Source organism: Pseudorca crassidens, chromosome 11 (assembly GCF_039906515.1).
Source record: "Pseudorca crassidens isolate mPseCra1 chromosome 11, mPseCra1.hap1, whole genome shotgun sequence".
NCBI classification, from domain to species: Eukaryota; Metazoa; Chordata; class Mammalia; order Artiodactyla; family Delphinidae; genus Pseudorca; species Pseudorca crassidens.
Window position 1 is genome coordinate 65,388,693 of NC_090306.1, and position 23,346 is coordinate 65,412,038.

Below are 23,346 nucleotides of genomic sequence, written 5' to 3' on the forward strand. Positions count from 1 at the left end.
TATATTGATTGAGTCATTTCTTAAAACTCTCAAAGGAAGTCAGAGTAAATGCTCCTGAGTAAATTTTATGGATATATATGTTTCAAAATATGTGCTTTGCCAAGGGTTTGCACTTGCCTTCAATGGAACAAATCTATGTCTGCAATCACTTTAACTTTTCCTCGTGCAATTCTCATCACCTCTTAGAGATCTCAGAGTTCAAGAAATAAATTGGAAGGACCATATATTTTCTCATCATATATCCATCATTCTCTATGAGCTTTTTGTTCAATTTACTTCATTTTTACATTAAGGAGATAGTCTTTGGGCATGTGTTCTTATGAGCAGCATTCAATTTATATTTCTCCACTCATACCCTATTTGGTAGCATTAGCAAGAAAGAAATGGTTCTTATCTAGCTGTTTTTAAAGATATTAGTGCAATTTTTATGTAAAGGAAATTACTATTTATCTTCACCAGCACTGGCATCTGGCATTCTAACTGGCTACTGTGTACAGCTAAGAGTGGAAGACTTAAATAAACTTTGATTCTCAGGTAGATTAATGATAACTGGTATTAACACAGAACAAACACTGTAGTTGACAGAAGTAATAAGTGTTGCCCTTTTAGGTAAGACTCCTGGTTAAGCTGGAAATAAAATGCTTCATAAGCGCTCATGACTTCAACAAGTTTATAAATTACCAGGAAAACCTCACTAGTCTGCAAAACATCAAGGAGACAGACATTAGCATTTCACATCTGCTCTCCTATGACAGCTATTATAGGAGGTGAGATACAACTCCACATTACATATCATGTGATTCAGGGCCTATCCGTCTTTTCAGGATCTCGGATTGCAGACTGTGACTTGAATCAAGTGTTTATGCAGAAGAGTTATATAGTGAGTAAAATGTTGGGGGTTTCAGAATGAAGTATCTCGGTTTGTTATAAACAGAGTTGGTGTTCTTATCAAGCTAAATAAGACATTCCTTTTAAGAAGCAGAAGATGTTTGAGAATTTTGTTTGAGAATTTTTGAGAGTAGGAAATCAAATTAAAGCCAATGTGTGCATGCATACTCTCTCTCATACACATGCTTTTGATACTATTTGAGTGCCAATAAGGAAACATTTAAATAGTAGATATTAATGAAACATAAATCAGAAATATGCTAGCTCATTTTCATCAAACATGTAGACTGAACCCTCACATATATGTATGAGGAACTCTGAAGGTTTCCCATGCAATAAATGAGATTTACAGTGTAGGTTCAAATACATTTCTATCTATCTATCTATCTATCTATCTCTTATGTCTGTATCTTTATATATTACATAAAATGTAATGTGTAGCTTGAGTATTTTGGGATTGCATGAAGTGATAAGTAGCTTTGGATTACATGAAGTTATGGAAGAAAAGCTGTCTTCATGCTATTTTTAAATAGTTATTTTGCCTGAGAGCTATATCTGCTATTCGTGTATTATCCACATTATTTGTAATAAGTTAACTTTTCTATGTTTGAATTCCTAACAGCTATGGTTAGGGGGGCATTCTATGAGTGGAATAAGCAAATCAATAAGCTGGTTTATACTGGTGTTTTAGTTCCTAAAGGCACCTTGCTAAAAACATTAGAAGAAACCAATAACCCATTAATGGATGTTAATGAAATTCCTCCCGGAACTGGCCCTCGCCAATCCCTTGGTAGGAGAAAAAGATATACTCCTAATCACTGTGCTTGATGGAATAAAAATGAGTAAACTTCCACTAATACCTACCCGCCCCCAGTTACTACCAGAGTTCAGGACTATTCCCTTGCTCTCCTGTTCCACATAACTTCCAGTTTAGGCTTTGGAACTTTGAATCCATGGAAGTAAACAGGATTCCCTTTAGGTGAGACAAATTTTACAAAGATCTGTAGATTTGAGGAACAAAACTCTTTCCTATTTCTGAACTTTTCATGTATTCAATTTAGACTCTCTACAGGGCTGAATAACCAAGAGGTGATTCTAGCTTTCTAGTTATCACTTATGTTTTGCTTATTGAGTGTTCCGTGGGAGTGTGGTTTTGTATTCACTGATAAGGACAATCGAATGTATAATTCTTCTCCCTATATATGGTGCTATTCAAATAGAAATTCCCTTACCTGATTCTTTATTTCTGAAAGAAATGGAGAACATTCTCTTGATGTTTCTACCTAGCAAGCACATCTTGAATTTTGATTTGTGCTGTCAGTGTGTGGCAAGAAGTGATTAACTTTTCCTAACTTTATCTATTTTCTATATCCTCCCACATGTGGATAAAATCACTCTCTGCTCCATTTTATTTTCATGCTAGCTAATTCTTCCATTTTTGCTTATTTTCCCCCAAAGATATGAAACCTAGGCAGGTCAGCGTTGACCAAATACTGGAACTCAGAATCTTTTTTTCTCCCCATTCTGTTCTAACAGAAACTGGGCATTTGCCTTGCAGAAATTGAATGCACCTGGCTTGTTTTGATTCCATTTTTTTGTCAGTTATTTGTGGGAATTTCTGTCTGCTGGGGAATTCTCATTCATAAAGCTTAAGATAAGTGCTGACTTCCTCTTATTTCATGATCTGGGTGTGACTCAGGGTTTGAGATTGCTTGTTGCAGGAATTTTTAGAGGAAACCTTAGTGTGGGTCAGTGCCATCGGCATCCATGAAGATTTAGCATAAGGAAGGACATGGATTACAAATTCATGAAAACAACAGGTGAAGATGATTTAATGATAGAAAAATATATGAATAATTTGGATATACCATGGTTTCAAGGATTACGTGCATCTAGATTGTCGAGAGGTTTATAATTCTACTCTCATAATTTGTAATACAGAAAAGTATAACTGTGCTGATCTTGGTGTTCTACTGAGTGCCTCTGAGAAGCTCATACAACTGCTTGTAGCTCTTAAACCTGAACTTATAGAAGGTTATCGGGGCTACTGCTCTACAGACCAAGGGTAAGGGTTGTCATGAAGCCTCTGGGAGAGAGAGAAAATGTGATTCTGAGCGCTGATGAGCAGGGAAAGGCAGGCCTCACAGCTAGCCAGTCTTGCTTATTGTCTTCTAAGTAACCAAGGCTATAAACAAGGGGGAGCTGGAATGGCCTGGAAGTCAATTGGCAGAGTATTCAAAAGGTCACCATGGTACAGAGTAGTGTGCTGATTACTTGGAAGAAACGATGCGCTAAAACATGTTCGCCACACCTCTAATGACAGTAATTGTCATACCAGAGGGGAACACGTTGCCAATCTCCTGTTAACGGTTTTTAGAACAGCCTAGAAATCTATTTTCAGGACCCTCATTTTAAACTCTTTTTTGTATTGTTCCTTTGAGTAACTAACTTTGCAGAACTTTTACTAATCTCTTCTTTTTTAATTAAATCTTTTATTTTGAAAAACTGTAAAATCTTCAGAGAAGTTATAAGTCTGTTGTAATTCATTTAGATTCACCTACATATAACTTTCATTAACATGTCACATTTGCATTCTCTTTCTCCATGTATGAAACATATTCTTAAAAAAATTTTTTTATAGTAGTTGATTTACAATATCATGTTGGTTTCAGGTATACAGCACAGTGATTCAGTTATACACACACACACACACACACACACATATATATATTACTTTTCAGATTCTTTTCCCTTATAGGCTATTATGAAATCTTGAGTACAGTTCCCTGTGCTATACAGTAGCTTCTTGCTGGTTATCTATTTTATATATAGTAGTGTGTATATGTTAATCCCAAACTCCTGAATTATCATATTCTTATATAAGAATAAGAAACACATTCTTATTCTTTTGTTGTTGTTGTTAAATTTATTTATTCATTTATTTATTTTTGGCTGCATTGGGTCTTCATTGCTGCACACGGGCTTTCTCTAGTTGCAGTGAGCGGGCGCTACTCTTTGTTGCGGTGCACGGGCTTCTCACTGCAGTGGCTACTCTTGTTGCGGAGCACAGGCTCTAGGTGCGCGGGCTTCCGTAGTTGTGGCTCGCGGGCCCTAGAGCGCAGGCTCAGTAGTTGTGGTGCACAGGCTTAATTGCTCCACAGCATGTGGGATCTTCCTGGACCAGGGCTCGAACCAGTGTCCCCTGCATTGGAAGGTGGATTCTTAACCGCTGCGCCACCAGGGAAGTCCCCACATTCTTATTCTTATATAAGCATTTATTATTGTTATTTTTGTAGCTGTTTCAGTGTAAGTTCACCTGAAATCTACTAAGAACAGGGATATTCTTTTATGTAACCTCACTGCTACTTTCAAATTCAGGTAGTAATCTATTTTTAAGAGTCCTCTGATTTGAAATTTTAACTTATTATTTTTTTCCAAAGAGATTCACTCCATACTGAAACAACCCCAGCTGTCTCTCTGTAACTGACACTCTCCAAATGAAGGCCGTCTTGCCACTCACAGCAATTCCCTTCCCAATTATTCTTACATTCCCTTTCTTTTCGTCATCTTTACGTACTTTTTGTTCCCTTTACATTTTCCCCCTCCCAACTGATATTTTAAAAGGCCACTTACTGCTGTTCTCTGTTCACTTAAGCAACTTAATTACATTTCTTGGAGCTGCATTGCTTATTTAAGGGTATATAAAAAATCTGGGTGACATTTTGCTGTAGGGCAGTGACTCTTATTGCCTCCAGCCTTGGTAGAGGGAGACTTCATTCAAACTTTAAGACCTTTGGAGAGTAAGTAGTTCAGTGGCTGAGGTAGTAAATAACATTGTGGCCATTTGAAAAGGCACAGGCAAACAGAGGCTGGTCGATCACTCTTGGAAAGCTTTTTCTCTTGTCAGCACCTCAGCACCTGATGTTTTGGCTGGCAACTCGGAGCTCTTTTAGGATCTTCTCCCTGGAGCTCTCATCTGTTAAAGTAGAGAAATGCCATTGATCCTAAAGTAGTATCAGAAAGAAAATGCAGTTTATTTCAGAATTTGTCAAAAGCAATTGGCAAGTAGAGGTAGGGTCTCTTAATATTAAAAAAAAAAAAGCTTATCCCCAAAAGATCCTCCCTCAAGGATCCAGGCTAGTAGCCTGAAATCAATTCAAGCAGCTAAAAGGATGAAAGGAGATTTCATGGTCTAGGGTGTCTTCTTTTGAGTGCTCTGGTTGAGGGTTTTCTTTGGCTGCCTGACTAGAGGCAAAGATTAGGGATACAGTGCTTGCTTTCAGTCATCTGCACTTCTGTGCTTTTCCCTGGAAAGAAGCTCAGGCTGTGGGAACCAGGGGTTCTTTTAACGTCTGTGGGTTAGGATGGACAGAGTTTATATAGCTATGTTGACACCAAGGCACTAAGAACGGTTTTTGCTTTTTGAGAATGAACAGGTTTTTCCTTCTTCTTAGAGCAATCACAGGAAGAAGAGTAGCCTCTTTGGGAAGGCAGATTGGCTCATTTGTGTAGCCGGAGAGGGCAACATTTTCATCAGCAGCTTTCTTATGCCCTGGATCTGATGCTTTGGTTTGAGGGGAGAGGGATTATCTTTTTTTTTTTTTTCCCCTGAGGTTTTTCTGCAATCTAGTATAGTAAAGGAACTTTTTACAATCACATCCATAACTATGGTGCCCATAGCTTTTAGGGCTGAATGCAAAAGGTTTTTCTGACTTGGTAAGTCAAAGTAGGTAAAAAAATATATATATATTACACAATCCTGTACTTTTTTACTTAGGGAATAAGGTTCAAGACTTTTAATAAGCTCGATGGAGCCACAACACATTGGTTTTATTTTGGGATAGGTTCCTTTTTTTTTTTATAAGATGTTGGGGGTAGGAGTTTATTAATTAATTAATTTATTTTTGCTGTGTTGGGTCTTCGTTTCTGTGCGAGGGCTTTCTCTAGTTGTGGCAAGTGGGGGCCACTCTTCATCGCGGTGTGCGGGCCTCTCACTATCGCGGCCTCTCGTTGCGGAGCACAGGCTCCAGACGCGCAGGCTCAGTAGTTGTGGCTCACGGGCCTAGTTGCTCCGTGGCATGTGGGATCCTCCCAGATCAGGGCTCGAACCCGTGTCCCCTGCATTAGCAGGCAGATTCTCAACCACTGCGCCACCAGGGAAGCCGGGATAGGTTCCTTTTGAAAACAAAAAAATAAAACAAATTTCAAGATTATTAATAATTATTACAGGGCCTGGCACATAATAGGACAGTGGTTCTCAAACTGTGACTCCCTGATCCTGCAGCATCACTGTGACCTGGAAACTTGTTAGAACCACCATGGTAGGGATTCAGTAGATGTTTGCTGAAGATAACACTGAGTTCTTAATTCCAAAGGAGAATTATGTCATTAATACCATGTTGTAAGGCAGTGGTTCCCAAACTTAAGACATATCAGAATAATCAGGAGGACTTGTGGAAATACAGAGTTTTGGACCCCAGCACGAGCATTTCTGATTCACTAGATCTGGGATGGGAATGAGAGTCTGTTGTTCTAACAAGTTCCCAGGTGGTGCTCATGGAGCTGTCCTGAGGACGCTGCTCTGAGAACTATTGGTCTAAGACTATAATTCTCAAACCTGGCTCAACATTAGAATCTCCTGGGGTTGCTTTTAGGTGTAGAAAGGACTGGGCCCCACCGAAACCAAATCAGAATCTCTATAGGTGGGCCTGGGCATGGTAGCCTTTAACATTTCCCAGGTGATTCTAAGCAGGAGCCGGGTTTGAATTCCACTCAGATCATCTCAGAAGTGATTCTCAATCCTGCTTGTCCATTAGAATCACCTGGCAGGCTTTAAAAACCCTGATGCCTGGATACCAATCCTAGAGGTTCTGAGACAATTGCTTTGAGGTGCAACCTGGGCATTCAGGTATTTGAATGCTCCCCCAAGTGTTTCTACTATGCAGCTAAAGAAAGAACCACTGCCCTAAAGATACCTTCTGGCTGTAAGAATGTCATGATTTTAGTATAATCCTATGTAAAAGACACACATTCAAGGAAAATGAACATTCCTATAGAGAAATATTTGATACTAATTTATTCTGTCTTTGTATGCTTGCCAAGTTTATACTGAACTGATTTCATGAGCTATGAGAGTTGGTTTATTTATAACAAATTAGCTAAATTTTTGATTGAAGCCTTATCCCTAATGTCTGTAAAATCTACTTTCATACAAACTCACTTCTGTGTGTGCGTGTGTGTGTGTGTGTGTGCATATGTATATGTTTGACAAATATCCAAAAGGGAGCACAAATAATTCTATCTACCATACTTTTAATTTATTCACATATTTTCTTGCCAGTTAATGTTTACCTCCATTATAGTAAAATGTAGTATAGTGGAAAGATAGACAAGTTAAGAACTCTGGCCCTGCCACTATAATGGATGTTTACCTGTCTGGTTTAGTCGATCGGTTACAAATTTATATAACATTAAGGATACCATATGTAGGTTGAGCAAGACCACACAGAAACGACACTCAGCAGTCAGAGAAGTCCTCACTGGACTGTTGAGGCAGGGAAGCATCAATAAAGCCTTTGAGGTCCCTGCCTTAGCCTGTGAGGCAGGAAGGGAAGTGAGAGGTCAAGTGATATTCATCAAAGTAACAAAAACTCATGAACATTAACAAGATATACATTAAACACATTTATACCTGTGGAAACCTGTCTCTGTGGCACTTGCAGTAAAGCATAACCTCCCTCGCTTCACTCACAACAGCTACTAAATAGCTGTGTGATATTGAGCAAGCTACTTAACTTTTCCTCGCCTTAGATTTCAGGTAATATTGATCTTGCAGGGTTGCTTTGAGGAAGAGATGAGGTAACATTGTCTTAAACTTTTCGGCTGCTCTAACAAGAATACCCAAGACTAGGTGGCTTAAATGACAAACTGTGTTTATTTCTCACAGTTCTGGAGGCTGGCAAATTCAAGATCAAGAAGCCCGCAGATTCGGTGTCTGGCGAGGACAAGCTTCCTAGTAGATGACCATCTTCTCACTGTGTCTTCATGTGGAGGAAGGAGCAGGGGAACTCTCTGGAATCTCTTTTACAAGAGCACTAAATTCCACTTAAGAGGGCTCTACCCTCATGTCCTAATCCCCTCACCAAAGGTCCCACCTTCAAATACCATCACACTGGGGATTAGGTTTCAACATATGAATTTAGGGGAGACACAAACATTGTTTATAGCAGACATGCAAAGCATTTAACCCAGTATCTGATACATGCTAGAAGTTCAGAAATATTAATTCCTTGTTTTCCCTCTGTCCTTTCTAGTATTATTACAACTTCCCTTATGTCACTCTGTCCTTTGTCTTTGATCATCATCACAATCATCGGCAATCAGAAATGTCCCTCTTCTTCTCCCTGTCTCTCCTCACCCTCCTCCACATTTATTGGGCTGCAATATCTCTGCCGAGGTGCTAGGCACTGGGGGATGCTCAGATAAATAAGCTATAGCCCCTGCCCCTAGCACAGCCAGTCTAGCGAGGAAGCAGACAGGTAAACATACAATTATTATACCTTAGGTGTGAAAAGTGGGTACAGCGGCAGCACAAGGTGTGGTGCTAAACTCAGATGTGGGACCTGGGAGTGTCTGGGGAGGCCTCCTGAAGGAGTTTAGTTTTGGGGGTTGAGCAAAAGTGACCAGATGTGGTGAGGGAGGACATGGGAAGGGGGGAAGGGATTCCTGGCAGAGACCAGCATGTGCACAGGTGGGGTGAGTGGGTGCTGTCTGAGAAAGCATGGCATCAGTAAGTTAACTGGCTTGGCAGCTGGGGGCAGGTGTGAAGGATGATGAAACAGGAGGAGTCGGCGGGGGGCTACCTCATCAAAGATGGTTCTCAAAGGGTGGGTCCCAGAGCCACAGCATCAGCATCAGCTGGGGTCTTGTTAGGACTACAAATTCTTCTGCCCCAGCCTAGACCCATTAAAGGGGAAAAGTCGAACAGGAATATGGGGCCTAGAAATCTTTAATAAGCTCTCCAGGTGATTCTGATGCATGATAAACCCTGTCCTATACCATGATAAGAAATTTGTCTGTTTTCCTGAAGGAAATGGGGGAACTCTGGGAGGATTTAGGTAAGACTATTATTTTTTGAAGGCTTACCCGGAAAGAAGGGTAAGAGACGAGCAAGGTGGATGCGTGGAACACGTATCGGTACTGGAGGTAAGTCTGTAAGGAGAGACAGGGAAGAAATTTCAGACACTTGAGTTAGAATGTAGCATCCTTGCTTTGTGCTGGGCTCATAAAAATATAAAGATAGAGAAATATGCATGGCTCCTGCCCACGAGGTGTTGATAATCTAGATGTAGTAGATTCATTCCTTCTGAGAATACATTCTACCAACCCAATAGAGGGCCGTCCCCATTTATGGAGCATTTGCTACTCTTTGGAAGAGTACTCTGTGGACTCAGTTTGATTGATTTGGACAAGACCACAGGGAGAGTCTCCTTATTCTTTACTCCCTGGGGAAAATCTGGGTTGAACTGGTACCACGATGGCTGTTTAGTATATAATGCAGTGAAAGGTGATGGTTAGAATAGCAAAATAAATTGATTGGATCATAATTTCTCTGGTACTCTGAATACATCCGTGGTGGTATTAAACCATGTAAATTTATAAACACATTCTTTCTGGGCTCTATGTTGGGAACAGCACAAATCTGAGCCTTATTTGCAATAGCAGTGAGAGAACTGCCCACTGAAAAACTGGCTTTCCGCTAGGGATTGAAAAGGGCCAGCCAGACTAGATGCTTCTTTCTGCTAGATTCTTGCTTATTCTCGGCAACAGAAGCAGGCTTGCATTCAACGCTGTAGAGAAAAGGTGACGGCGGGAAGGTAATTTGTCAGATGATGCTGGACTAGAGGTTGGAGTCTACCTTCAAGCCTGTTCTCCAGGGCTGGGAGGGAAGGGAAAAGGAGGTGCTTCGCTGGCTGAGAGAAGAAGACGAAATAAAAAAAGATTTTCCAAGATAATTGACAGCTGTATCTTCCCGCCACCACCTTCCCTCCAAACCCATGCGTCTCTGCTTGGAGTCTGACATAAAACGAGGAGTGAACCCCCATTTGTCTCCCTGTGCTTTCAATGAAAAAAGTCGGTGCACAAGGACGGAAACGAGCGCGGCTGAAAATAGGTGCATGACTTGTTGAGCATACAAATCATTTCCCCCCTAGTCTCCAAGGGAGGGAAAAAAAAAAATCCCTTGTACTCTCCTTGCAGTCTGTGTTCTGCATTCGGGAGAGGAGGCCGAGGCTGGTTTCAAGCACTCCTCCCGCTATCCCCGCAGGAAACTTTTCTCGCAGGGCCGGCTCTGGCCACTCGGCCGGGGCGGAGACGGTGGGCGTCCGGCGTGCTCCTCTCGCGGGCCGGGGCCCTAACCCCACGACGCGCCTGTCTCTTTAAATTCCAGCTGCGCTGCTGGGAAACAGCGCCGCCCGCCGCCCGCCGCCGAGGCTGGCAGGCGGCTGCGAGCTCGCTCGCGCTCTCGCTCCCGGCTGCGCGCCGCGGAGGGCTCGCTCGGCCCGCGGGCTGCTCGGCGGCGGCGGCGGCGGCGGCGGCGGCGGCGCGGGGCGGGGAGGCGCGGCCCGGCCGAGGAGGGAAGAAAGAGCGAGCCGGGCCGGGAGAGGCGCCGCGCCCGGTCCCGCGCCCGCGTTCGGCGGCCCCGGCAATTTCCTTCGGAGGTGACGAGGATATGCCTGGCTGGTGGCTTTTTTTTTTTCCTTCTTCTCCTTAAAACGATTTCCATAGTAACCTGATCAAGTGGCTCAATATCGCAAACCTGAGGATTTCCGCGGCCCGCCGGCTTGTCTTCAGTCAGGTAACGCTGGGATTTCGTTCTTTGCAAAGGCAAACCTCTGCGCTTCTTCCAAACTTCCTTTTGTGGAAAATCGCCCAGCCCAACGCAGCCCGGGGTATTTGCAACAGCGTGTTCCTTCCCAGGTGCCTGCCACGGGTCTCCTCCCCTGCTGTTCCCCCAGGACCCATGACCACATTATTTAAGAAAAAAATTATGTACGTATATAAAAAAATATATATATATATAAATAATTCTTTTGGTTGCCCCCTCCCTTCCTCTTTTTGATTTTCCCATTTCTGCACTCTCGTCGGCTTTTTCCCTGAGACTAGTGATGGGGGGCGCGGGGAGAAGTCGGGGCGGGGGTGGGTGGCGAGCGCGGTCCAGGGAGTGGCGGGCTCGGGCGGCTGGGCTCTGGTGGGCTACTTTGGGCATCTCGGCGCTGGGTGCGCCGGCCTGGGTCGCGGGGAGGGCTGTCAGCACCAGGGCGGCGGAACCGGGGACCCCCACGTTTCCAGACGAGCGACGCAGGCTTGGGGGGTGATGGAGCGCTCGGCTGGGTGGCTGGCGAGCGTCCATACATCATAGCTTTTCTTCCTACTCCCCCGCCCCTCTCCGGCTTTCTCTCTTTCTCTTTCTCCTTTCTCATTTCTTTCTTCCTTTCCTCATGACTGGCTCCATTCTGTTCCCTTCCTTGCCTCTTTTTTCCTCCCCTCGTTTCCTTTTCTCCTTTCCCTCTTACAATAAAGGGGAGTCGTTTGTAACCTTTGGTTCTGACAGCATGGGAAGAGCAGTGAAACCTGCAGCGTGGCCACCTCAACTTGGTCGTTTTCAGCCTCGTCCTCGTGAATCAACATATTTGTTTCCTGAATCTATTGATCTCCCTTGATTCTGCAGAACTGCATTCTAAGCTGGGCGTCTATGTCAGTATCAGAGTTCTGCAGCTTGCTTCCGTGCTCCCAGTATGACATGTATTGTAAGGGCTGCATATGTTTCAAATCCACATAAGCCATGGGTATAAAGAAATCTTTTAAAAAATCTAGTTTTACTCTAGAGAAACTTCCCTTTTAAATTATTGATAAACTCTTTCCTCTCTTAGATATTTAATTTTAGGGGAATTGGGAGACAGGTGTGTGTTTTTTTTTCCTCCCAGTTGATGAGGAACATGCAACTTCTATTCCCTTAATTATCTCTTTAAACCTCACTCAGTTTTGCACTTCTTAGTCACTGGAATGAGTAGATAGATCATAATTAAGGTTCAGAGGCTTGCTTCCCAAAGTCGAGGATGGCTAAAAGAACCAAGTGGGGGGCCAGGACAATTGAGACCTGCCAAAGAATAGAAAAGGCATAGCAACTCTAGTGTAAAATACATAACTAGATTCAGACTTCAGTACTGAAGATATGAAAATACAATAAAATCAGACTTTTGCCTTTGGTTCTTAGCATGTGTATCACCATACTAGGTAGGTATAAGTTAAAGCTTATTTGAAAACAGAGCCCCTATACTATAGAACCCACTCAGCTTTATTTATGTTGAGGTGCTTTTCACTATGGTTTTATTTTTCTTTGAAACTTAAGATGTCTGTATCATGTGGAAACAAAGGTGAAAAGGGGATGACTTCTATTTAACCAGAAATAGGATTTATACGGATTTCTTTTGTTTCTTAAAACATCTAGTTGTTATGTTCTCAAGTTTTCCTGAGGTCAGAGTTATTTCATAGGTGAAAACAATACTAATCAATGATTTTCCTCCACTCTGTTTCAGTGGTGTTCATAGTTTATATAGAAAAGGTCTCCGTTTTAGAGAGCTCCCATTGCCTCCTTTCCTTTGTCTGCACATTTGTTTTTAAATTCAACTTTTAATATAGAATAAAGAATCTTGGAGCAGAGAATGGGTCAGGAAGAAGAGAAACTACTGATATAATGGAAACTATACTCAAACCAAGAAAAGATAAATATTGCCATGTTACCCCACACTGTCTTTGTTTTTAGCCAATTAAGGAGCTGTGGGTTTTAAATGTATTTTCCTCTTCTTAATTCTACACCTAATACTTTTTGGACCCGAGGTCATATTTATGCATTTCAAATGAATATTTATAAAAGACTTAAATCCCCTTGCCAGTGACATCCAAAAAGCATGTTTTTCCTACAACGTTTTCTTCTAGTGAACGGTGATAGTAGTAATGGTCCCACATTATTGTTTGCACCTGACTTCTGATGTTTTGGTGTTCCTTGGTTGGGTGGGTTGCTCCTGACACGTTTACAAGATACTCCTGGCAGGCTGCATGGAACTTGAATGTACAATTAATTGTGGATGCAATAAAATGTTCATTTTTTCTTCTTGGTTTAGGAGAGGTCATTCCCTCCTGGGCATATAATGTTTTTGGTGTGAATGCTCCTTTTCGTGTGTGTATGTGAAGGATTTAACATAAAGCCTGTTCTGATTAAGCCTTGTGTGATTTGAGGTTAAAAGGTATATTAGTGACAAGACACAAATTACTCTTTTATTTATAGTACATTGATCCTGAAACTGTTTTCTCCCCCTTGTGATTGCAACTGTATATGGATCATTTAATGAAAGGTTGGGAATGATAAGCTATCTGCTTTATAATAGGAAAAAAATCCCTCAAGTTTACTTACCTCAAGTCCCCATTTTCATGCAGAGGGATTAACAGATGTTTTTGATCTGATATTTTAATAGACTGTATTGCTGAGCACTGCTAATTACCAAGAATATATTTTGTTAATTCTGACATTGGTATAAGATAAGACGTCTCTCAAGTTGTCTGGAGGGCTCCAAGTGACTCATCCTTGTAACCCATGGCAACAGGAAATGGTTATCCTGGGTGCAAGCTGAAGTGTGGACCCAGATCCACACTTTGTGATCCTTCAGGGATAATGATCCCTGATAGGAAAAGCGTGCTGCCTTCTTTGTATGGACTGGTGTTAACTTTTTGACTTTAGTCAGAACGATTCCCACCTTTGCGATTCCCCTTAGCTCCTCTTTCACATGAATGTTATAAAATTTTCAGAAAACACAGGTTACTTTTTTTAATTGAAAAGAGTTTATAAAGAAGTGTGTATGTGCAACTGACTTTGTGTGTAGCTAGGATAATTAGGGTGAGAATATCACCAAATCAAACAGAGGCTGTGTCAACTTTAAAATGTTGGGAGTCAGGGAGGTGTGTTTGGAAATAGGACCCAAGAGGCCAAGGTTATATTCTTCCTTCTGACTGCGTCGCAGAGTGATTCTTGCGCTGGCCTCCTTGTTCATACATGTCACTTGGCTTTGTTTTCTCCAGAAGAAAAATGGGCATAGTAATCTTTTTCCTGTCTTTGAATTCTCAAATATATGTGAATATGACATAATCATATATAAACACAGGTGTACATGTGTAGCAATGGTGGATACTAAAACACACACACACACACACACACACACACACACACACACACACACACACTCTCTCTCTCTCTCTCTCTCTCTCTCTCTCTCTCTCTCTCTCTCTCTCTCTCTCTCTCTCTCTCTCTCTCTCTCAGAGGCAACAGACAAGACTTCCAAGACTTCCAAATAGAGAAAGGAAATCTTTCCTTATACCACTGGCTTATGGGTAATGATGCTGAATATTTCCTTCCATTCAGGAAAAGGCAAATGTATTACTCTCTATTCTGTGGATATAGGTAGTCGATGCTTAGTGACTAATCATGTAACGTAATATGCAGAACTGAATAACCCCAGCAGGTATCACCCTTTTACTGACATGAATGCCAGTGAGGAATAAATTTCCTTTTTTTAAACCATTTAAGATCTCCTCTTCCCCCTCCCCCATTTTGTAACGAAAAGTAATTCTCTGTTAGGTTAAGTGGACCTCAGGATAGGAAAAATCCCCAGAGCTATCTTTCTGCTCAGACTTCATTTTTCCTCCCAGGTCTGACTGTCAACAGTAATATGTTACGAGCCTCTGGTGGTGATGTTTCCACAGGTCATCATCCTCCTCTGTCCCAGATGATGTCTCAGGACAAGCATTGCAGTAGCACAGGTTTTGAATTCAATGTATCTCTCAAGTTGGTTATGTAACTTAGTGGTCCCTTTTTTTCCCTAAAGCTCCAGGTCTTCAGAATTATCTGTTTATTATTATCTTATTTTCTTTAAACATTGTAAAGTTGTTTTAGAATTAGCTTGGTCCCTGTAAGGATTTAAAAGCTGCTTGTTCATGTTATTAGATTATACAGTGTTTGTACAATGCTCCTTTTTGTTAATCTATGCAGCATTTTCATACAAAACGTCGCGGTTGGGACGATTGCTGGTTGTGCTTGTTTGGGTAAGTACTTGAGATAATGGGGACCTAGATAGAGATTTGAAGGTCTGGAAACACTACCGGTGACATAGGGCCAACGTTTTCTAGCGAGTCAGCATTTTTGACAAGAAGTGATCTATAACAGTTCGGGTATAGTCAAGAAGATTTGAAAACTTTGTATTTCTTTAATCTTGTTTTGTAGATATTTATATGCAGTCCATTTATATGTATAACTCATATCGAGCTTTCAGTGTTTTTTACTGGGGAACATCATCTAAGTCTCCAGGCCTTACTTGGTGGCTTTTGGTAGGTTTGTAGGCATAGCATTGAGGAAGAAATGGTTCCTTTTACATGCTTATGTTACAATTACAAATATGACCACAGAGTCATACCCTTAGGAGTTTCTTTCCATTCAAAAGAAACATTTATGTTATTGAACTCCATCTTATGCTACCTATTAAGATGGAATCCGACACCATGGCTGCCTGATTGTATTGACCCATTTTTAGGCAATATTGCACAACAATTAAAGATTTAGCTTCTAGAGTAGACTGCTTGAGTTTGAATCCCAGCTCTGGTACTTACCATGTAGGTTATTTTTGGTAATTTTGTTTATCGGAGTCTTAGTTTCCTCATCCGTAAAAGGTGTTGAGAAGGACTTTGTAGACTAAATGGAAGAGAATATTAACATTTAGAACTCCTCCTGACATGTAGAAAATATTCATTGCATATTCACTACTATTATTATTACTGTTCCATTTCAACAACAGAAGCAGTATCAGAAGTCCAGTTATTTTTCTGTTTAGATTTTTCCTTCTAAGTCTGAACGTACATCATAATATTTGTCCACATAAGAGTTGTGCCCTCCCACCCTCCCCCCTTAGCTTTTCCCTACAGTCTCAAGCTGAAAGTAATGACCAGATGCCTGGGAGACAAGAATACATTTATTTGGAGGGGATCCATTCTTCTTGTTTCCAGAAAAGCTTAGTCTATATGCAGTATCAACACTATCCATAGATATTTCTTTTTAAGTCATACTTATTTTATTCCCAGTTTTGCTTTTTTTTTTTAAACATCTTTATTGGAGTATAATTGCTTTACAATGGTGTGTTAGTTTCTGCTTTACAACAAAGTGAATCAGTTATACATATACATATGTCCCCATATCTCTTCCCTCTTGCATCTCTCTCCCTCTCACCCTCCCTATCCCACCCCTCTAGATGGTAACAAAGCACCGAGCTGACTCCCTGTGCTATGCGGCTGCTTCCCACTAGCTGGCTATTTTACGTCTGGTAGTGTATATACGTCCATGACACTCTCTCACTTTGTCCCAGCTTACCCTTCCCCCTCTCCGTATCCTCAAGTCCATTTTATAGTAGGTCTGCATCTTTATTCCTGTCTTGCCCCTAGGTTCTTCTGACCATTTTTTTTTAGATTCCATATATATGTGTTAGCATACAGTGTTAGTTTTTCTCTTTCTGACTTACTTCACTCTGTATGACAGACTCTAGGTCCATCCACCTCAGTACAAATAACTCAGTTTCATTCTTTTTTATGGTTGAGTAATATTCCATTGTATATATGTGCCACATCTTCTTTATCCATTCATCTGTCGATGGACACTTAGGTTGCTTGCATGTCCTGCCTACTGTAAGTAGAGCTGCAATGAACATTTTGGGACATGACTCTTTTTGAATTATGGTTTTCTCAGGGTATATGCCCAGTAGTGGGATTGCTGCATTGTATGGTAGTTCTATTTTTATTTTCTTAAGGAACCTCCATATTATTCTCCATAGTGGCTGTATGAATTTACATTGCCACCAACACTACAAGAGGGTACCCTTTTCTCAATACCCTCTCCAGCATTTATTGTTTCTAGATTTTTTGATGATGGCCATTCTGACCCGTGTGAGATGATATCTCATTGTAGTTTTGATTTGCATTTCTCTAATGATTAATGATGCTGAGCATTCTTTCATGTGTGTGTTGGCAATCTGTATATCTCCTTTGGAGAAATGTCTAATTAGGTCTTCTGCCCATTTTTGGATTGGGTTGTTTGTTTTTTTGATATTGAGCTACCTGAGTTGCTTGTATGTTTTGGAGATTAATCCTTTGTCAGTTGCTTCATTGGCAAATATTTTCCCCCGTTCTGAGGGTTGTCTTTTCGTCTTGTTTATGGTTTCCTTTGCTGTGCAAAAGCTTTGAAGTTTCATGAGGTCCCATTTGTTTATTTTTGTTTTTATTTCCATTTCTCTAGGAGGTGGGCCCAAAAGGATCTTGCTGTGATTTATGTCATAGAGTGTTCTTTGTTTTCCTTTAAGAGTTTGATGGTGTCTGGCCTTACATTTAGGTCTTTAATCCATTTTGAGTTTATTTATGTGTATGGTGTTAGGGAGTGTTCTAATTTCATTCTTTTACATTCTTTTACATGTAGCTGTCCAGTTTTCCCAGCAACACTTATTGAAGAGACTGTCTTTTCTCCACTGTATATTCTTGCCTCCTTTATCAAAGATAAGGTGACCATATGTGTGTGGGTTTACCTCTGGGTTTTCCTGTTCCATTGATCTATACTTCTGTTTTTGTGCCAGTACCATACTGTCTTGATTACTGTAGCTTTGTAGTATAGTCTGAAGTCAGGGAGCCTGATTCCTCCAGCTCCGTTTTTCTTTCTCAAGATTGCTTTGGCTATTTGGGGTCTTTTGTGTTTCCATACAGATTGTGAAATTTTTTGTTCTAGTTCTGTGAAAAATGCTATTGGTAGTTTGATAGGGATTGCATTGAATCTGTAGATTGCTTTGGGTAGTAGAGTCATTTTCACAATATTGATTCTTCTAATCCAAGAACATGGTATATCTCTCCATCTATTTGTATCATCTTTAATTTCTTTCATCAGTGTCTTATAGTTTTCTGCATACAGGTCTTTTGTCTCCTTTGGTAGGTTTATGCCTAGATATTTTCTTCTTTTTGTTGCAATGGTAAATGGGAGTGTTTTCTTTCACTTTCAGATTTTTCATCATTAGTGTATAGGAATGCAAGAGACTTGTGTGCATTAATTTTGTATCCTGCTACTTTATCAAATTCATTGATTAGCTCTAGTAGTTTTCTGGTAGCATCTTTAGGATTCTTTATGTATAGTATTATGTCATCTGCAAACAGTGACAGTTTTACTTCTTCTTTTCCAATTTGGATTCCTTTTATTTCTCTTTCTTCTCTGATTGCTGTGGCTGAAACTTCCGAAACTATGTTGAATAATAGCGGTGAGAGTGGGCAACCTTGTCTTATTCCTGATCTTAGTGGAAATGGTTTCAGTTTTTCACCATTGAGAACGATGTTGGCTGTGGGTTTGTCATATATGGCCTATATTATGTTGAGGAAGGTTCCCTCTATGCCTACTTTCTGGAGGGTTTTTGTCATAAATGGGTATTGAATTTTGTCGAAAGCTTTTTCTGCATCTATTGAGATGCTCATATAGTTTTTCTACTTCAATTTGTTAATATGGTGTATCACGTTGATTGATTTGCGTATATTGAAGAATCCTTGCATTCCTGGGATAAACCCCACTTGATCATGGTGTATGATTCTTTTTAATGTGTTGTTGGATTTGTTTGCAAGTATTTGGTTAAGGTTTTTGCATCTGTGTTCATCAGTGATATTGGCCTGTAGTTTTCTTTCTTTGTGACGTATTTGTCTGGTTTTGGTATCAGAATGATGGTGGCCTCATAGAATGAGTTTGGGAGTGTTCCTCCCTCTGTGATATTTTGGAAGAGTTTGAGAAGGATAGGTGTTAGCTCTTCTCTAAATGTTTGATAGAATTTGCCTGTGAAGCCACCTGGTCCTTGGCTTTTGTTTCTTGGAAGATTTTTAATCACAGTTTCAATTTCAGTGCTTGTGATTGGTCTGTTCATATTTTCTATTTCTTCCTGGTTCAGTCTTGGCAGGTTGTGCCTTTCTAAGAATTTGTCCATTTCTTCCAGGTTGTCCATTTTATTGGCATAGAGTTGGTTGTAGTAATCTCTCATGATCCTTGTATTTCTGCAGTGTCAGTTGTTACTTCTTTTTCATTTCTAATTCTAATGATTTGAATCTTCTCCCTTTTTTTCTTGATGAGTCTGGTTAATGGTTTATCAATTTTGTTTATCTTCTCAAAGAACCAACTTTTAGTGTTACTGATCTTTGCTACCGTTTCCTTCATTTCTTTTTTCATTTATTTCTGATCTGATCTTTATGATTTCTTCCTTCTGCTAACTTTGGGTTTTTTTGGTTCTTCTTTCTCTGATTGCTTTAGGTGTAAGGTTAGGTTGTTTGTTTGAGATGTTTCTTGTGTCTTAAGTAGGATTGTATTGCTCTAAACTTTCCTCTTAGAACTGCTTTTGCTGCATCCTATAGGTTTTGGGTCATCGTGTTTTCATTGTCATTTGTTTCTAGGTATTTTTTGATTTCCTCTTTGATTTCTTCAGTGATCTCTTGGTTATTAAGTAGTGTGTTGTTTAGCCTCCATGTGTTTGTATTTCTTACAGATTTTTTCCTGTAATTGATATCTAGTCTCATAGCGTTGTGGTCAGAAAAGATACTTGATATGATTTCAGTTTTCTTCAATTTACCAAGGCTTGATTTGTAACCCAAGATATGATCTATCCTGGAGAATGTTCCATGAGCACTTGAGAAGAACGTGTATTGTTTTTTTGGATGGAATGCCCTATAAATATCAATTAAGTCCATTTTGTTTAATGTATCATTTAAAGCTTGTGTTTCCTTATTTATTTTCATTTTGGATGATCTGTCCATTCGTGAAAGTGGGGTGTTAAAGTCCCCTACTATGATTGTGTTACTGTTGATTTCCCATTTTATGGCTGTTAGTATTTGCCTTATATTGAGGTGCTCCTATGTTGGGTGCATAAATATTTACAATTGTTATATCTTCTTGGATTGATCCCTTGATCATTATGTAGTGTCCTTCTTTGTCTCTTGTAATAGTCTTTGTTTTAAAGTCTATTTTGTCTGATATGAGTATTGCTACTTTAGCTTTCTTTTGATTTCCATTTGCATGGAATATCTTTTTCCATCCCCTCACTTTCAGTCTGTATGTGTGCCTAGGTCTGAAGTGGGTCTCTGGTAGACAGCATATATACAGGTCTTGTTTTTGTATCCATTCAGCCCGTCTATGTCTGTTGGTTGGAGCATTTAATCCATTTACATTTAAGGTAATTATTGATATGTATGTTCCTATTACCATTTTCTTAATTGTTTTGGGTTTATTATTGTAGGTCTTTGCCTTCTCTTGTGTTTCCTGCCGAGAGAAGTTCCTTTAGCATTTGTTGTAAAGCTGGTTTGGTGGTGCTGAATTCTCTTAGCTTTTGCTTGTCTGTAAAGGTTTTAATTTCTCCGTCAAATCTGAATGAGATCCTTGCTGGGTAGAGTAACCTTGGTTGTAGGTTTTTCTCCTTCATCACTTTAAATATGTCCTGCTACTCTCTACTGGCTTGCAGAGTTTCTGCTGAAAGATCAGCTGTTGATCAGCTGTTAACCTTATGGGGATTCCCTTGTGTGTTATTTGTTGTTTTTCCCTTGCTGCTTTTAATATTCTTTGTATTTAATTTTTGATAGTTTGATTAATCTGTGTCTTAGTGTGTTTCTCCTCGGATTTATCCTGTGTGGGACTCTCTGTGCTTTCTGGACTTGATGAACTATTTTCCTTTCCCATATTAGGGAAGTTTTCAACTATAATCTCTTCAAATATTTTCTCAGTCCCTTTCTTTTTCTCTTCTTCTTCTGGGACCCCTATAATTCGAATGTTGTTGCCTTTAATGTTGTCCCAGAGGTCTCTGAGTCTGTCCTCAATTCTTTTCATTCTTTTTTCTTTATTCTGCTCTGCAGTAGTTATTTCCACTATTTTATCTTCCAGGTCACTTACCCGTTCTTCTGCCTCCATTATTCTGCTATTGATCCCTTCTAGAGAATTTTTAATTTCATTTATTGTGTTATCTATCAGTGTTTGCTCTTCAGTTCTTCTAGGTCCTTGTTAAACGTTTCCTGTATTTTCTCCATTCTATTTCTATGACTTTGGATCATCTTTACTATTAATATTCTGAATTCTTTTTCAGGTAGACTGCCTATTTCCTCTTCATTTGTTAGGTCTGGTGGGTTTTTACCTTGCTCCGGCATATGCTGTGTGTTTCTCTGCCTTCTCATTTTGCTTAACTTACTGTGTTTGGGGCCTCCTTTTCGCAGGTTTCAGGTTCGTAGTTTCTATTGTTTTTGGTGTCTGTCCCCAGTGGCTAAGGTTGCTTCAGTGGGTTGTGTAGGCTTCCTGGTGGAGGGGACTGGTGCCTGTGTTCTGGTGGGTGAGGCTGGATCTTGTCTTTCTGGTGGGCAGGTCCATGTCTGGCGGTGTGTTTTGGGGTGTCTGTGGCCTTATTATGATTTTAGGCAGCCTCTCTGCTAATGGATGGGGTTGTGTTCCTGTCTTGCTAGTTGTTTGCATAGGGTGTCCTGCACTGTAGCTTGCTGCTCGTTGAGTGGAGCTGGGTCTCAGTGATGGAGATCTCTGGGAGAGCTTTGCCGTTTGATATTACATGGGGCCGGGAGGGCTCGTGGACGAATGTCCTGAACTTGGCTCTCCCACCTCAGAGGCACAGCCCTGATGCGTGGGTGGAGGACCAAGAGGCCGTCCTCCACATGGCTCAGAACAAAAGGGAGAAAAAAAAGAAGATAAAATAATTAAAATAAAAAATAATTATTAAGAAAAAAATTTTTAAGTAATAAAAAAATGGACAGACAGAACCCTAGGACAGATGGTAGAAGCAAAGCTATACAGACAAAATCACACACAGAAGCATACACATACACACTCACAAAAAGAGAAAAAGGGGAAAAAAAATCTATATCTGTATCTATCTATCTATCTATATATATAGTTGCTCCCAGAGTCCACCTCCTCAATTTGGGATGATTCGTTGTCGCTTCAGGTATTCCACAGATGCAGGGTACATCAAGTTGATTGTGGAGATTTAATCCGCTGCTTCTGAGGCTGCTGGGAGAGATTTCCCTTTCTCTTGTTTGTTCGCACAGCTGCTGGGGCTCAGCTTTGGATTTGGACCCGCCTCTGCATGTATGTTGCCTGAGGGCGTCTTTTCTTCCCTCACACAGGACGGGGTTAAAGGAGCAGCTGATTCACGGGCTCTGGCTCACTCAGGCTGGGGGGAGGGAGGGGTACGGATGCGGGGCGGGCCTGCGGCGGCAGAGGCCGGCGTGACGTTGCACTGGCGCGTCGTGCGTTCTCCGGCGTGACGTTGCACCAGCCTGAGGCACGTCGTGAGTGCGTTATGCCGGGGAAGTTGTTCCTGTATCATGGGACCCTGGCAGTGGCGGGGTGCACAGGCTCCCCGGAAGGGCGGTGCTCGCACGCAGGGTTCTTGGTGGCAGCAGCAGCCGCCTTAACGTCTCATGCCCGTCTCTGGGGTCCGTGCTGATAGCCGCGGCTCGCGCCCGTCTCTGGAGCTCCTTTCAGCGGCGCTCTTAATCCCCTCTCCTCGCGCACCAGGAAACAAAGAGGGAAGAAAAAGTCTCTTGCCTCTTCAGCAGCTCCAGACCTTTACCCGGACTCCCTCTCGGCTAGCCGTGGCGCACTAGCCCCCTTCAGGCTGTGTTCACGCCGCCAACCCCAGTCCTCTCCCTGCGCTCCGTCCGAAGCCGGAGCCTCAGCTCCCAGTCCCCACTGGCCCTGGCACGTGAGCAGAGAAGCTTCTCGGGCTGGTGAGTGCTGGTCGGCACCGACCCTCTGTTGGGAATCTCCCCGCTTTGCCCTCCGTACCCCTTTTGCTGTGTTCTCCTCCATGGCTCCGAAACTTCCCCTCTCCGCCACCCGCAGTCTCCGCCCGCGAAGGGCCCTTCTAGAGTGTGGAAACGTTTCCTCCTTCACAGCTCCCTCCCACTGGTGCAGGTCCCGTCCCTATTCTTTTGTCTGTTGTTTTTTTTTTTTCCCTATCCTGGTATGTGGAGAGTTTCTTGCCTTTTGGGAGGTCTGAGGTCTTCTGCCAGCGTCAGTAGGTGTTCTGTAGGAGTTGTTCCACATGTAGATGTATTTCTGATGTATTTGTGGGGAGGAAGGTGATCTCCGCGTCTTACTCTTCCACCATCTTGAAGCTCCTCCTGTCCATAGATTTTTTAAGTTCAAAACTTGAAACTCGAAATCAGGATTAGTTCCAGTAGTAATATGATACATCAGCTTAAAAAACTGAACAAATGTAAAGCTTCTAGTTTTAGTATTAGAGTGCTGTTTACTCACAAGCTACAGCTGCTTCTTATTACCCTAATGTAATCCTGAAGCTA

At 41.3% G+C, this 23,346-nt stretch overlaps 1 protein-coding gene and 1 long non-coding RNA gene across 5 annotated transcripts in view; one reads left to right on the forward strand and one right to left on the reverse strand.

The window, feature by feature from the left end:
• NAV3 (neuron navigator 3) overlaps positions 1 to 23,346 on the forward strand; it is a 944,477-nt gene that overhangs the window by 100,316 nt on the left and 820,815 nt on the right. For 3 of the 4 annotated variants that reach the window (XM_067697414.1, XM_067697416.1, XM_067697417.1), the window contains exon 1: positions 10,497 to 10,744. The exons of the other annotated variant lie outside the window; for it this stretch is intronic. The gene's annotated coding sequence lies outside the window, so the exon portion shown is untranslated. Of the gene's footprint in view, positions 1 to 10,496; positions 10,745 to 23,346 lie in introns of those variants that run through there. 4 annotated transcript variants of the gene reach the window in all.
• On the reverse strand, positions 7,326 to 10,949 carry LOC137202227 (uncharacterized). Its single transcript, XR_010932499.1, has 3 exons — positions 10,706 to 10,949; positions 9,034 to 9,099; positions 7,326 to 7,482 (listed from the first exon to the last, which is right to left on the reverse strand). It is a non-coding gene; the product is annotated as an uncharacterized lncRNA (long non-coding RNA).